This window comes from Adiantum capillus-veneris, chromosome 21, assembly GCF_014529385.1.
Source record: "Adiantum capillus-veneris isolate H3 chromosome 21, ASM1452938v2, whole genome shotgun sequence".
In the NCBI taxonomy this organism is placed as follows: Eukaryota; Viridiplantae; Streptophyta; class Polypodiopsida; order Polypodiales; family Pteridaceae; genus Adiantum; species Adiantum capillus-veneris.
In genome coordinates, this window is record NC_140951.1 from 105,379,802 (window position 1) to 105,389,521 (window position 9,720).

Below are 9,720 nucleotides of genomic sequence, written 5' to 3' on the forward strand. Positions count from 1 at the left end.
TTTTGAAAGAGTATCTCATTTTTGGACTGCCAAACTACTCTTAATACCATAGCCCTCACTATACAAATGTTAGTGAGGAGATCCTATTTTTTATGCGTCTAGAGCCCATATTGATATCCAAATGAGTGTACACCCACCTACAGACCATTCCCATGAAGACTAATTATTGGACATCCCCAAAATGGGTACGTGAGGGTCTCATTCACGTGTTTAATTGCATTTGACATAGGTGTGTTCGCCTAAGCCTATTGATTTTGCCTTATCCCCTAGACATGAATCCAAAAAGTAATTTTCCATTGAAAAATTTTGTCCCTCTTTGCATTTGGCCTTCCAATGTTTCCAATTGTTTGATTGCATTCGCTTGTTGTCCATTTTTTGGCCCAATTCTAGTTGAGGTGGTCAACCCAATCCTTTGTATATAGCAAAGCTTCTCGTAAACTATTCTAGTCTTGGATGAACTAAAAAGCATTTCTCCAGGCCATTTCCAAGAGTTCTAATCAATTGGTGTGGAGCAGGGAGGAAAGTTTGAGACTTTACCCAATAGATGAGGATCTCCTTCTGGAAGGAGAGATTGCATCATATATTTAGATGCTCCAAGGATTTCCAACCCCCTTTTTGATAATCCCAAAAAGACTCCAAGGTGCCAAAGCCCTTGTTTGTTGAGATTCCTGGCTATTTCAGTCCAATGATTATTTTGGTCCAAGTCCTCCACAATGGGTCTCCAAGGAGACCAATGTCTAACTGTTTCTTTCTAGTACTTGGTCTCTTCATTCCATATAAGTGTTATCAATAAACTTACACATAAGTCCTTACACCGATGGGGGTTAGAAGCATGTTTTGTATGCTAAGGTTGAACCATGACCCACCTTTAGACTTCATGCGGGCTTCCATAACCATTTCCCTTGCCAAGGGTTTTTATAAGGGTCCTTCTCACTCTTGTTGTCGAGGGTATTAAGATTCCTCCACCCAAGAGGACTCACCTCCACAATAGAGCATACCTTTAATGAGACATATTCCACATGAAGAGGATATGAGTTCTCATGGACTAAGACACTAGTACATGTAATTTTAATATGTGTCATGATAGGTCGGATCCTCCTAGTCGCTTTTCATTTTGAAGAAAATTCATAGCACAATGGATCCAAAAACTTAAAGTGGCCAAGATTGTTTCATACAAGAATGGATATGCATGTTAAAGCAGGAATATTTGAAAGCAAGGTGACCTTATGAATGGTTGTTCTTGTGAAGAATCTAGGGATGAACTTATGTTGTACATTATTATGGTTCTCTGTATTTCTATTGCAAGGGCTATTTCTCATGTATTTCATATGTTGAACCTATTTATGATGCATTGTTATATCCTTTTTTTTGTTGCAAAACTCACAATTGTGAGTGATTGTAGTAGAATTCCACCAAAAATATACAATTCAACCTCAAGCTCAAGCCCGAGCCTTGAGGGGAAGACGGTTATCAGAGCTCTTGTCTATCATATCCTTGGTCATGATTGCCATGAACAATAGGGTTGAGAATTCCAAGGCCACCTTGGACCAACGGTCTAGAGATATCTTCCCACTTTGCCAATTCCCATGGCGATGAGGCTTTAGTGTTGTTCCTTCATAGAAATCTTTTAACAGGTTTCAAAAACTCCTTCCAGTTACATTTGGCTATTTTGAGGAGTAGGCTAGTGAAGGCAATACAAGGAAGCATGAATGAGTTGATCACCCTGACCTGACTCTGGAAGGGAAGCAACACATACTCCCACCTTCTCATTTTTCTTTGGATCTTCTCCATGGGTAAATTTACACTTCATAAATGTCAAAAACATCCCATTGATTCTTCACATGCACTCCTACCCTTTACTTGCTAGACATCTCCTACAAACAATGCATTCAAGAAAATGGAATTCCGTGATGGTGTACATGTTGACCAAAGAAATGCCAAATTTTATTTTATTTTTGGTGAGCCCCTTAACAACAATCTCATCTTTTGAACATGTCAACTTCTTGTGTAATGCCATATGTCTTGTGTAATGCCATATGTCCTCACATTGCAAGAGACAATATCCTTAACTGAGAGACTGATGTGGATTGGAAGTAGTTCAAGTATATGTTATTATGAAAGATAGAGGCTGATTTGAACTATTTTCAAGTGATAGAATAGAGTCCCCTTGGTAGGCTCATGAAAGGGCTAAAGGGTCTCCTTGGTTGTACTTTGTGGCTGCTAAAAGCCCCTGGTTAACAATCCCATCGTTCCTTTGTTTGCCCATGTCAGATTCTCACATACTTCTACACACCTTCAATATGCAAGGATAGGTTATTGCATTAAAGAGTAACCCATTCCACCTTCAATAAAAACAACCAAGTGCTTCCTACTGTACCTACAATTCCACAATCATGAAACGCATTCCAAGAGATGACATCTTGGATATAAAGCATACTTTTACCCATGCCAACTTCTCACATAATCATCCTTACTTTGGGGAAGAGACCCTCGCTTTGCATTCAATGAAAACAATGCCAAGCTTGGCCACCTTACAAAATTCCAACTCAAGAGATACATCCCCACCAGAATCTTGTCAGCAAATTGTTGTCCCACAACTAGCATACATACTGGCCAGCAAAGCTATAAATGTAGTCTAAGAGATGATGTCTCTAACTGTATCAATGAAGTTGTGCCACACATGGTGCTTAGGGCGATGACATTGGTCTAAGTACCTTTAACACAAACCTACTCAACCATCTTCTTTGGGTAGAAAGTTTAGCATTGACATGACAAAAATGGACATACAGAAGAAGCTCTATCTTGTGGAACTCACCATGCAAGTTGTGGAGCTCCAAGAAGGTTTTCCAACAATTTTGGATAATCTTGGAGGCAAAAATGGCAGTAAAGGCATTGTTTGCTTGGTCCCTAATCTCGTGAAGAATTGGTTTGTCCATCTCCACTTTTATGCAATCTCACATGAATTCAAAATGTAAGCATAGGATCTCGCTACGCATTTTCTTAAGATAGCTTAAGTTATTGCCCTATCCCTACATGGCTATTCCTCTTGACTGTACACTCACTTACTCACACAATAGCACCCAAAACAACGATGCCCCTATAATGCTTATACAACAAAAATACCTTATATGGTTGTCTCCCTCTTGACTGTACACTCGGTTACTCACACAAAAGCATCCAAGAGGCAAACATCACTAACAACGATGCCCCTATAATGCTTATACAACAAAAATACCTTATATGGTTGTCTCCCTCTTGACTGTACACTCGGTTACTCACACAAAAGCATCCAAGAGGCAAACATCACTAACAACGATGCCCCTATAATGCTTATACAACAAAAATACCTTATATGGTTGTCTCCCTCTTGGTTTTACCTTATGCCATGATTCTCTCCCTCATAGTGTTGACAACATCGCTCATAACAAAACACAAAAATCATTGGCAAGCACTTGCGGGTAACAAAGTGATCAAATATCTCTCTCTCTCTCTCTCTCTCTCTCTCTCTCTCTCTCTCTCTCTCTCTCTCTCACACACACACACACACACACACACACACACACACACACACACACACGAGCACAATATTATTGCAATGAGAGGGGGATTAAAAGAAAATTCATAGACCATGAAATCTTCATGTGGCCTGAACTAATGCACTCATGCTATTTTTCCTGCTATCATCCACATCCTCTGTATAACTTGGCATAGCAATGGCTTCGCTTCTAGCTTTGCTACCCTTACCATCTCCTGGTGGGTACAATTTACATCCATCTCACCCTACCAATGTGAACGGACTTCTCTGCCTACTTCCACTTTGTCGTTTCTGTAGGCTGGAGCCGATCTTCTATGCCTCCCTCAATCTATGTGTCCATCTTTGTCGACGTCTGATATGATCAATGCTCCTCTTTGGGGAATGATTCCAAGATGTGCGATGCAAATCAACGGCCAAGCTTGATAGAAAATTTTGAGAATGCAGTGTAGCACTCTCTTTATGCGGTTCAAGTCTTATCGCTTCACAATAGATGGATCTCTCCATTATAAGATTTAAGAGTCCACTCTAGGAATTTGGAGATACGATAGAAATGCTCAAGTTTGTTGTTGATCTTGTCCGAACTGCTCGAGTTTGCTATGGACCTTGTCCGAATGCTACCTGCATAGTCCCCTATAGTAACACAACCCAATCCTGCCTTTGGTTTGCTCCCAGTGCATGACCCCTACCCCCTCTTTCTCTCTTGAGTACTCCCAGCACTGCTTGAAGTACTACTAAATTTTATTTTTGAAGGTGAGATAACCTTCAAAATTTAGAGAAATTTAGTGTTAAAAACTTTCAATAAAATCAATTTACCTCTAAAATCTCTACTTTGTAGATTTTTCAAATTTTTGGAACAAACTTTTTTCAAGCATTGACTCTCAATCTCTCTCTCTCCCTCTCTGGATCTTTTGCGCACTGCTCACATCCAAATAGACGCTCTCTCTCTCTCTCTCTCTCTCTCTCTCTCTCTCTCTCTCTCTCTCTCTCTCTCTCTCTCACACGTGCACACACACATAGGCGCCTACTGCTAGTTGTATTCTCTCTCTCTCTCTCTCTCTCTCTCTCACACACACACACACACACACACACACACACACACACACACACACACACACACACACACACACACTCACATAGAGACACAGCCTGCCAACACCAATTGTATGTCTTTCACTCTCTCTTTATCTCACTCACTCACACACACACACACGTCACACACAAATAGCCTACCAGCCTCCAAGTGCTGCGAGCAATCGATGTGGGGCTTCTCTCTCTCTCTCTCTCTCTCTCTCTCTCTCTCTCTCTCTCTCACACACACACACACACACACACACACACACACACACACACACACACACACACACACACACACACACACACACACACACACACACATAGCATACTAGGCAAGTAGGAGTTGACGTGGGGCCGGGGAGGTCACCTAAGAAAAATGTAACCTATCACGTGAGTTCAACAGGAGGATATTTAAAGTTCTTGAAACTTACAAAAATATATATACAGAAGGACACTATTTTTTCAAATTTGAAAATAAATTTACAGATTTTTAAAAGAAAAGGGTACATTATATTCCTAACAAAATTCACAGATAAGGAGTTTTACAAACATGTCTTGAATGCATGTGATATGGCAGTTTTACACATAGTGAACCCCCCGAGACGTGGGGATTCTCCTTGAGGGGGTCACTATGTATAGATTGTGTATATCGTGTGCGTTCAAGGATTATTTCTAGAACTCTTTATCTGTGAATTTTCAAAAAATAAAATACACCCTTTTCTTATCCAATATGTATGTTTTTTTCTCAATTTTATTTTATGGTACCTTTTTGTATGTGAAAATGTGAGAAAAATTCAAATTTTATAAGCCCTTCTACTGCACTCACATGATAGTCACATAATTATAAAGTAACCTCCCTGAGTGACTCTCTCTCTCTCTCTCTCTCTCTCTCTCTTTCTCTCTCTCTCTCTCTCTCTCTCTCTCTCTCTCTCTCTCTCTCTCTCTCTCCTCCCTTGAGGTTGTTGCAAGTCGCTAGAATTAAAAAAAGAGGTAGGATGACCCAACAACGGGGAAGGCTCAAAAGTTGGCAGAGGTGCGGTTTGTGCAAAGCCTAGAGAACTTGACACGTGGAGGCCCTCTCTTTCCTCAAAATTTTTAGGCTCCATTATACATACTGTAGAAAGATTAGCAATGTTATATTTCTATAAAGTAGTACTACCTTATGCTCCCCCTTATGCGGTGATACCCTCTTTGTCTTTGTCTAGATCTACTCTCTGGCAATCTTTGATGGTCCAGGTGGGGTGATGCCATAAGATCTCTTATTATGTCTTTTGGTCATCAGGGTTTTTTGTTGGTGTTCCCTGGTTCTCGTGGTAGTGGTGCTTGAGAGTTGTGTATCTATGAACTATTTGTATTTTTTTGGCCATAGCTTGGATTGAGCATGGTACATTGTATTGTGGTTGTCTTAATGTAATTTCACTCTCTCAGGTTGAGAGAGTTTGCAAAAGAAAAAGGGTATTTTTCGAGCATTGCCTTCAATATGCATTAGCAATGTTTTGTTTGCGTATTGTAGTGTTAGAAAAAACCTAGACTCAATGTAATCCCACGTATACATGTTGACATTTACCTCTAAAGCCTATATTTGAAGGGAAAGAATCGTGTATTATCTAGTGCTCGAAAAAAGCTATGCTTAGTGTAACACCACCTACCTCTAAATTTTAAATTTGAAGGCGGGACAAATTTAGTGCAAAAACCTTTAAATGTAGTCAATTCACCTCTAAAATTTATTATATGAAGGTTTTCCAAGTTTTAGAAAAGAGGATCGTGTATCGATTATTGCTTGAAAACCCCTAGCTTAGTGTAATCCCAACTACAAAGTATTAGGTTTAACACTAAATTTTGAGTTTTAAGGCGAGAAAACCTACAAATAGAGAAATTTCATGTAAAAACCTCAAGCTACCACTAAAAGAACACGGTTAACAAAGAAGGTGAGCAAAGGTGTGCTCGCCTCACAAAATGAGTGTCTGTGCAAATTTTGTATATCGCCCCGATGCCCTGATAATACCACGATGCAAGTTGTTCCTTCTCAGCTTTAGCCAAGAAACGTTGGTTGTCGTCAAGCTCAACTCGTCAACTCGTTGCTGTCGAATGTAACTTCCAGCCTTTCTTTTTGTTGCCTATGGGAGCAAGCTCTTGGTTGGAGATCTCTCTCCGTGTGTGTGTGTGTGTGTGAGTGTGTGTGAGAGAGAGAGAGAGAGAGAGAGAGAGAGAGAGACTTCAACGCACCATATTATTGACATAGAGCTATGCAAGAGTCAAACGTCTACCATCAAGGAGCTTCAACCTTTGTTGGACATAGTTCTAGAAGCTAGTGTCTCATGCATTGAATTCTATTGTTCATACAAAGCTAGGTGCTTGACAGCCTTCCATCATTCGTGAGGTAGCAAGGAGATTGAGTGTTTAAGAGATTCCCTTAACACTTCTATATGCACTAGATATTTGATGATTTATTGACCATAGTGCACCATACATATACATGTGTGTATCCATAGGAACGTTTCTCCCACCACTGGGTTTTGCCCTATGGCTATCCAAGCTTGAGACCCTAGATTAGGAATTTTATTTTGTGTTTACTTTGTTTTTGTTGAAGAAATTGCTTCTTTTCATGCTGACACGCCTCTTGGAAGTGTAGTGCTTTGTTCTTTTATCTTTTTGTGCAACATACAAGGACCATTGTGACTTGCTTGATGATCCATCAACACAAGGATTCTCCACACAGGACTAGGTGTACTTCTTCCATTCCTTGCTTTCCTGTCTTTGCCATCTATTTTGTTGTATATATTGCTATGCATGATTTTCATGAGATTGTGGCATTATGTTGGTGTACTTGCATGGATGGTATGATTTAGAGTTTAACTCTATTAGTTTTGTCTGTAGGAAGGTAGCATGAATTTTAGTTAACATGGGCTACTTCACTTGCTAGTTTAGTTTGTAAAATTTAAGGTTTATGCTTCACTAGTCTTTTTTAAAACGTGTCAAGCTTAAGTAGCAAAAGACTCCCATCCAGTTTTGGGCACATCATTTGCACATTGGATATATTGGAAATTTCTAAGCTAGAACAAAGAACTCCTTCATATGAAATAGGGCGAGCAAATCACAAACACAAATGAAAAGCACCCAAACACGAATGAAAAGCACTCAAATGACAAATGAAATCAACTTAAACTTCCACTGCACTTCATTCATGGTCACATTATGTGGAAAGCATAGATTGCTAGTCTTCTAAAGCCAAAGAGCACAAATAGGGCTCACCACTATTAAGGGATGATTTTGCAAGCTAGATTACTAGTCCAAGTACTTTTTTTAACCCTGCCTTAGTTGTAGCTATGTTTCTTAGAGACATCCTAATAGGTCTAACACTCTAACTCGCTGACGTTGATTAAGTGGAATGTGCACAGATTTTGTTTTTTTTTCGCTCATTAAAACAAAAGCAGTAGATAAAACTCCAGTTGCAGGTTGCGTTGGCCTCTTAGCGAGGTGTGCCTTCGTAACATTTAGCATGGACACAGGCGTGTCTGCACGCAGACAGGAAAACGTAGCCAGCATGGGCACGCGACATGTTTAGGGTTGTCATGTGGTTGACTGTGGCGAGCAGGTCTCGGTCTGAGAATGCTCCAGTATGTGAAGTCATCCCAGGGAGGGTTGCATGCCTGATAACAACACTCGAGTCAGAGGGAGATACTGCAAGAGGGACAGAGAGAGGTCAAAGGAGAAAGGGTCAGCAGAGTATTTAGTGGACATTAATGAGATCCCAAACATCACAAGAGCCAAAACAGCAAAGTGAAGACAGGTCATAAGAACAAAATTTTTGATAACAATCGTCGAATATTTACAAGCGCCAATCAAGGCGTATATCATTCTCAAAAAATTATTTTTGTCAGTGACTAGGAGTTGCTGGTACTCAGATATATTTGCTACGCAATGGTGTTCTTCTTTAGCATCGCCGAAATTCTGATTATTAGCGCATTCAGTCTATTGAGTTGTGTTTTCAACGATGAGACCTCCTTCTGCAACGCAAAAATCTGCTCCTCGAGCCTGTATATCTGGACATCAGCAAGGTCCCCTTGGTAGCTTTCAATTGCATCTTTAAGAGCGCGGTTTGCTGTTTCAATCCATGGACCAACGCACCTTCGAACGTCTTGCCATCGAGACAAAAACCAGTCAGCCCGTGGATGGGAGGTCCCATACATTTGACTATTGATGAATATGCTGACAACATCTTGGTACGTTGTTGACGATGGGTCCACCATACACCTCCAAAGCGCCTTGGTCTTCCCTAGGTCCATCCCACGGCCTTGATACGACGTGACCCAACATGACGAGGGATAGTATCTTCCTGTTTTGAGCATTTTATGCAATGTCAACAGAAAGTCGCTACCTAGAGGGTGCGCCAATTTGAATTTCCAGAACATAAATGCTTTGTCAAATATATTCACTGGTGTTAAGCACACCTTCTTTTCAACTCATCGCCGCCATACAAACTGTATAGCTCAATGCCCCTATTTATGTCGCTTGGGTCAATATTATGCATCGCCATTTGGAAGTGCCGCTGCCCATGATACTTGAGGCAATAGCCAAGCATTCCCTCGAATGTATGCATATTGCGCTGCTTCAAAGCGCGGCAAAGCACCACAGCTCTTGCTGGAGAATCTTTATCCCACCCGAGGTACTGCTTGATTTTTTTGTTTGCAGAGATCAACGAGCTAGTCCACAAACGGATGATCATTTGAAAATGCAAGTGGAAGACGTCTCCCCCCCTTTCGACTGCACATAACCCAGCCAAAGTCTCTTTTTCAAGGAATGACTGCATACGTGACAATAACGCAACATCTACGTCACCGCCTCCAACCGAAATAGTTACGCTAATCTCCATTATCCTAGGAGCCCTTTCCTTCCTCTTTCCACAGCTTGGCTCTGCTGCATCACCTTTCAGACGGGCTTTCGCTTTCAATCGTGCCATGTGCTGCAACGAATGACTAATACCCCAACACTGCACACTCATGCAAGAACACATGCAACCTGTCAGACGTTCTCAACTCACCAACAGCATCCCAATCTCAGCTTGACAGTCAGAGCTTCGCACAACAATAGCAATCACAATGTCACCAGGA

The 9,720-nt window shown here is 40.9% G+C and overlaps 1 pseudogene; it reads right to left on the reverse strand.

Annotated features, from left to right (window-relative positions):
- Window positions 1-8,523: 8,523 nt before the first annotated feature.
- LOC147431473 (uncharacterized) lies at window positions 8,524-9,482 on the reverse strand (annotated as a pseudogene).
- Between the last annotated feature and the right edge of the window lie 238 nt (window positions 9,483-9,720).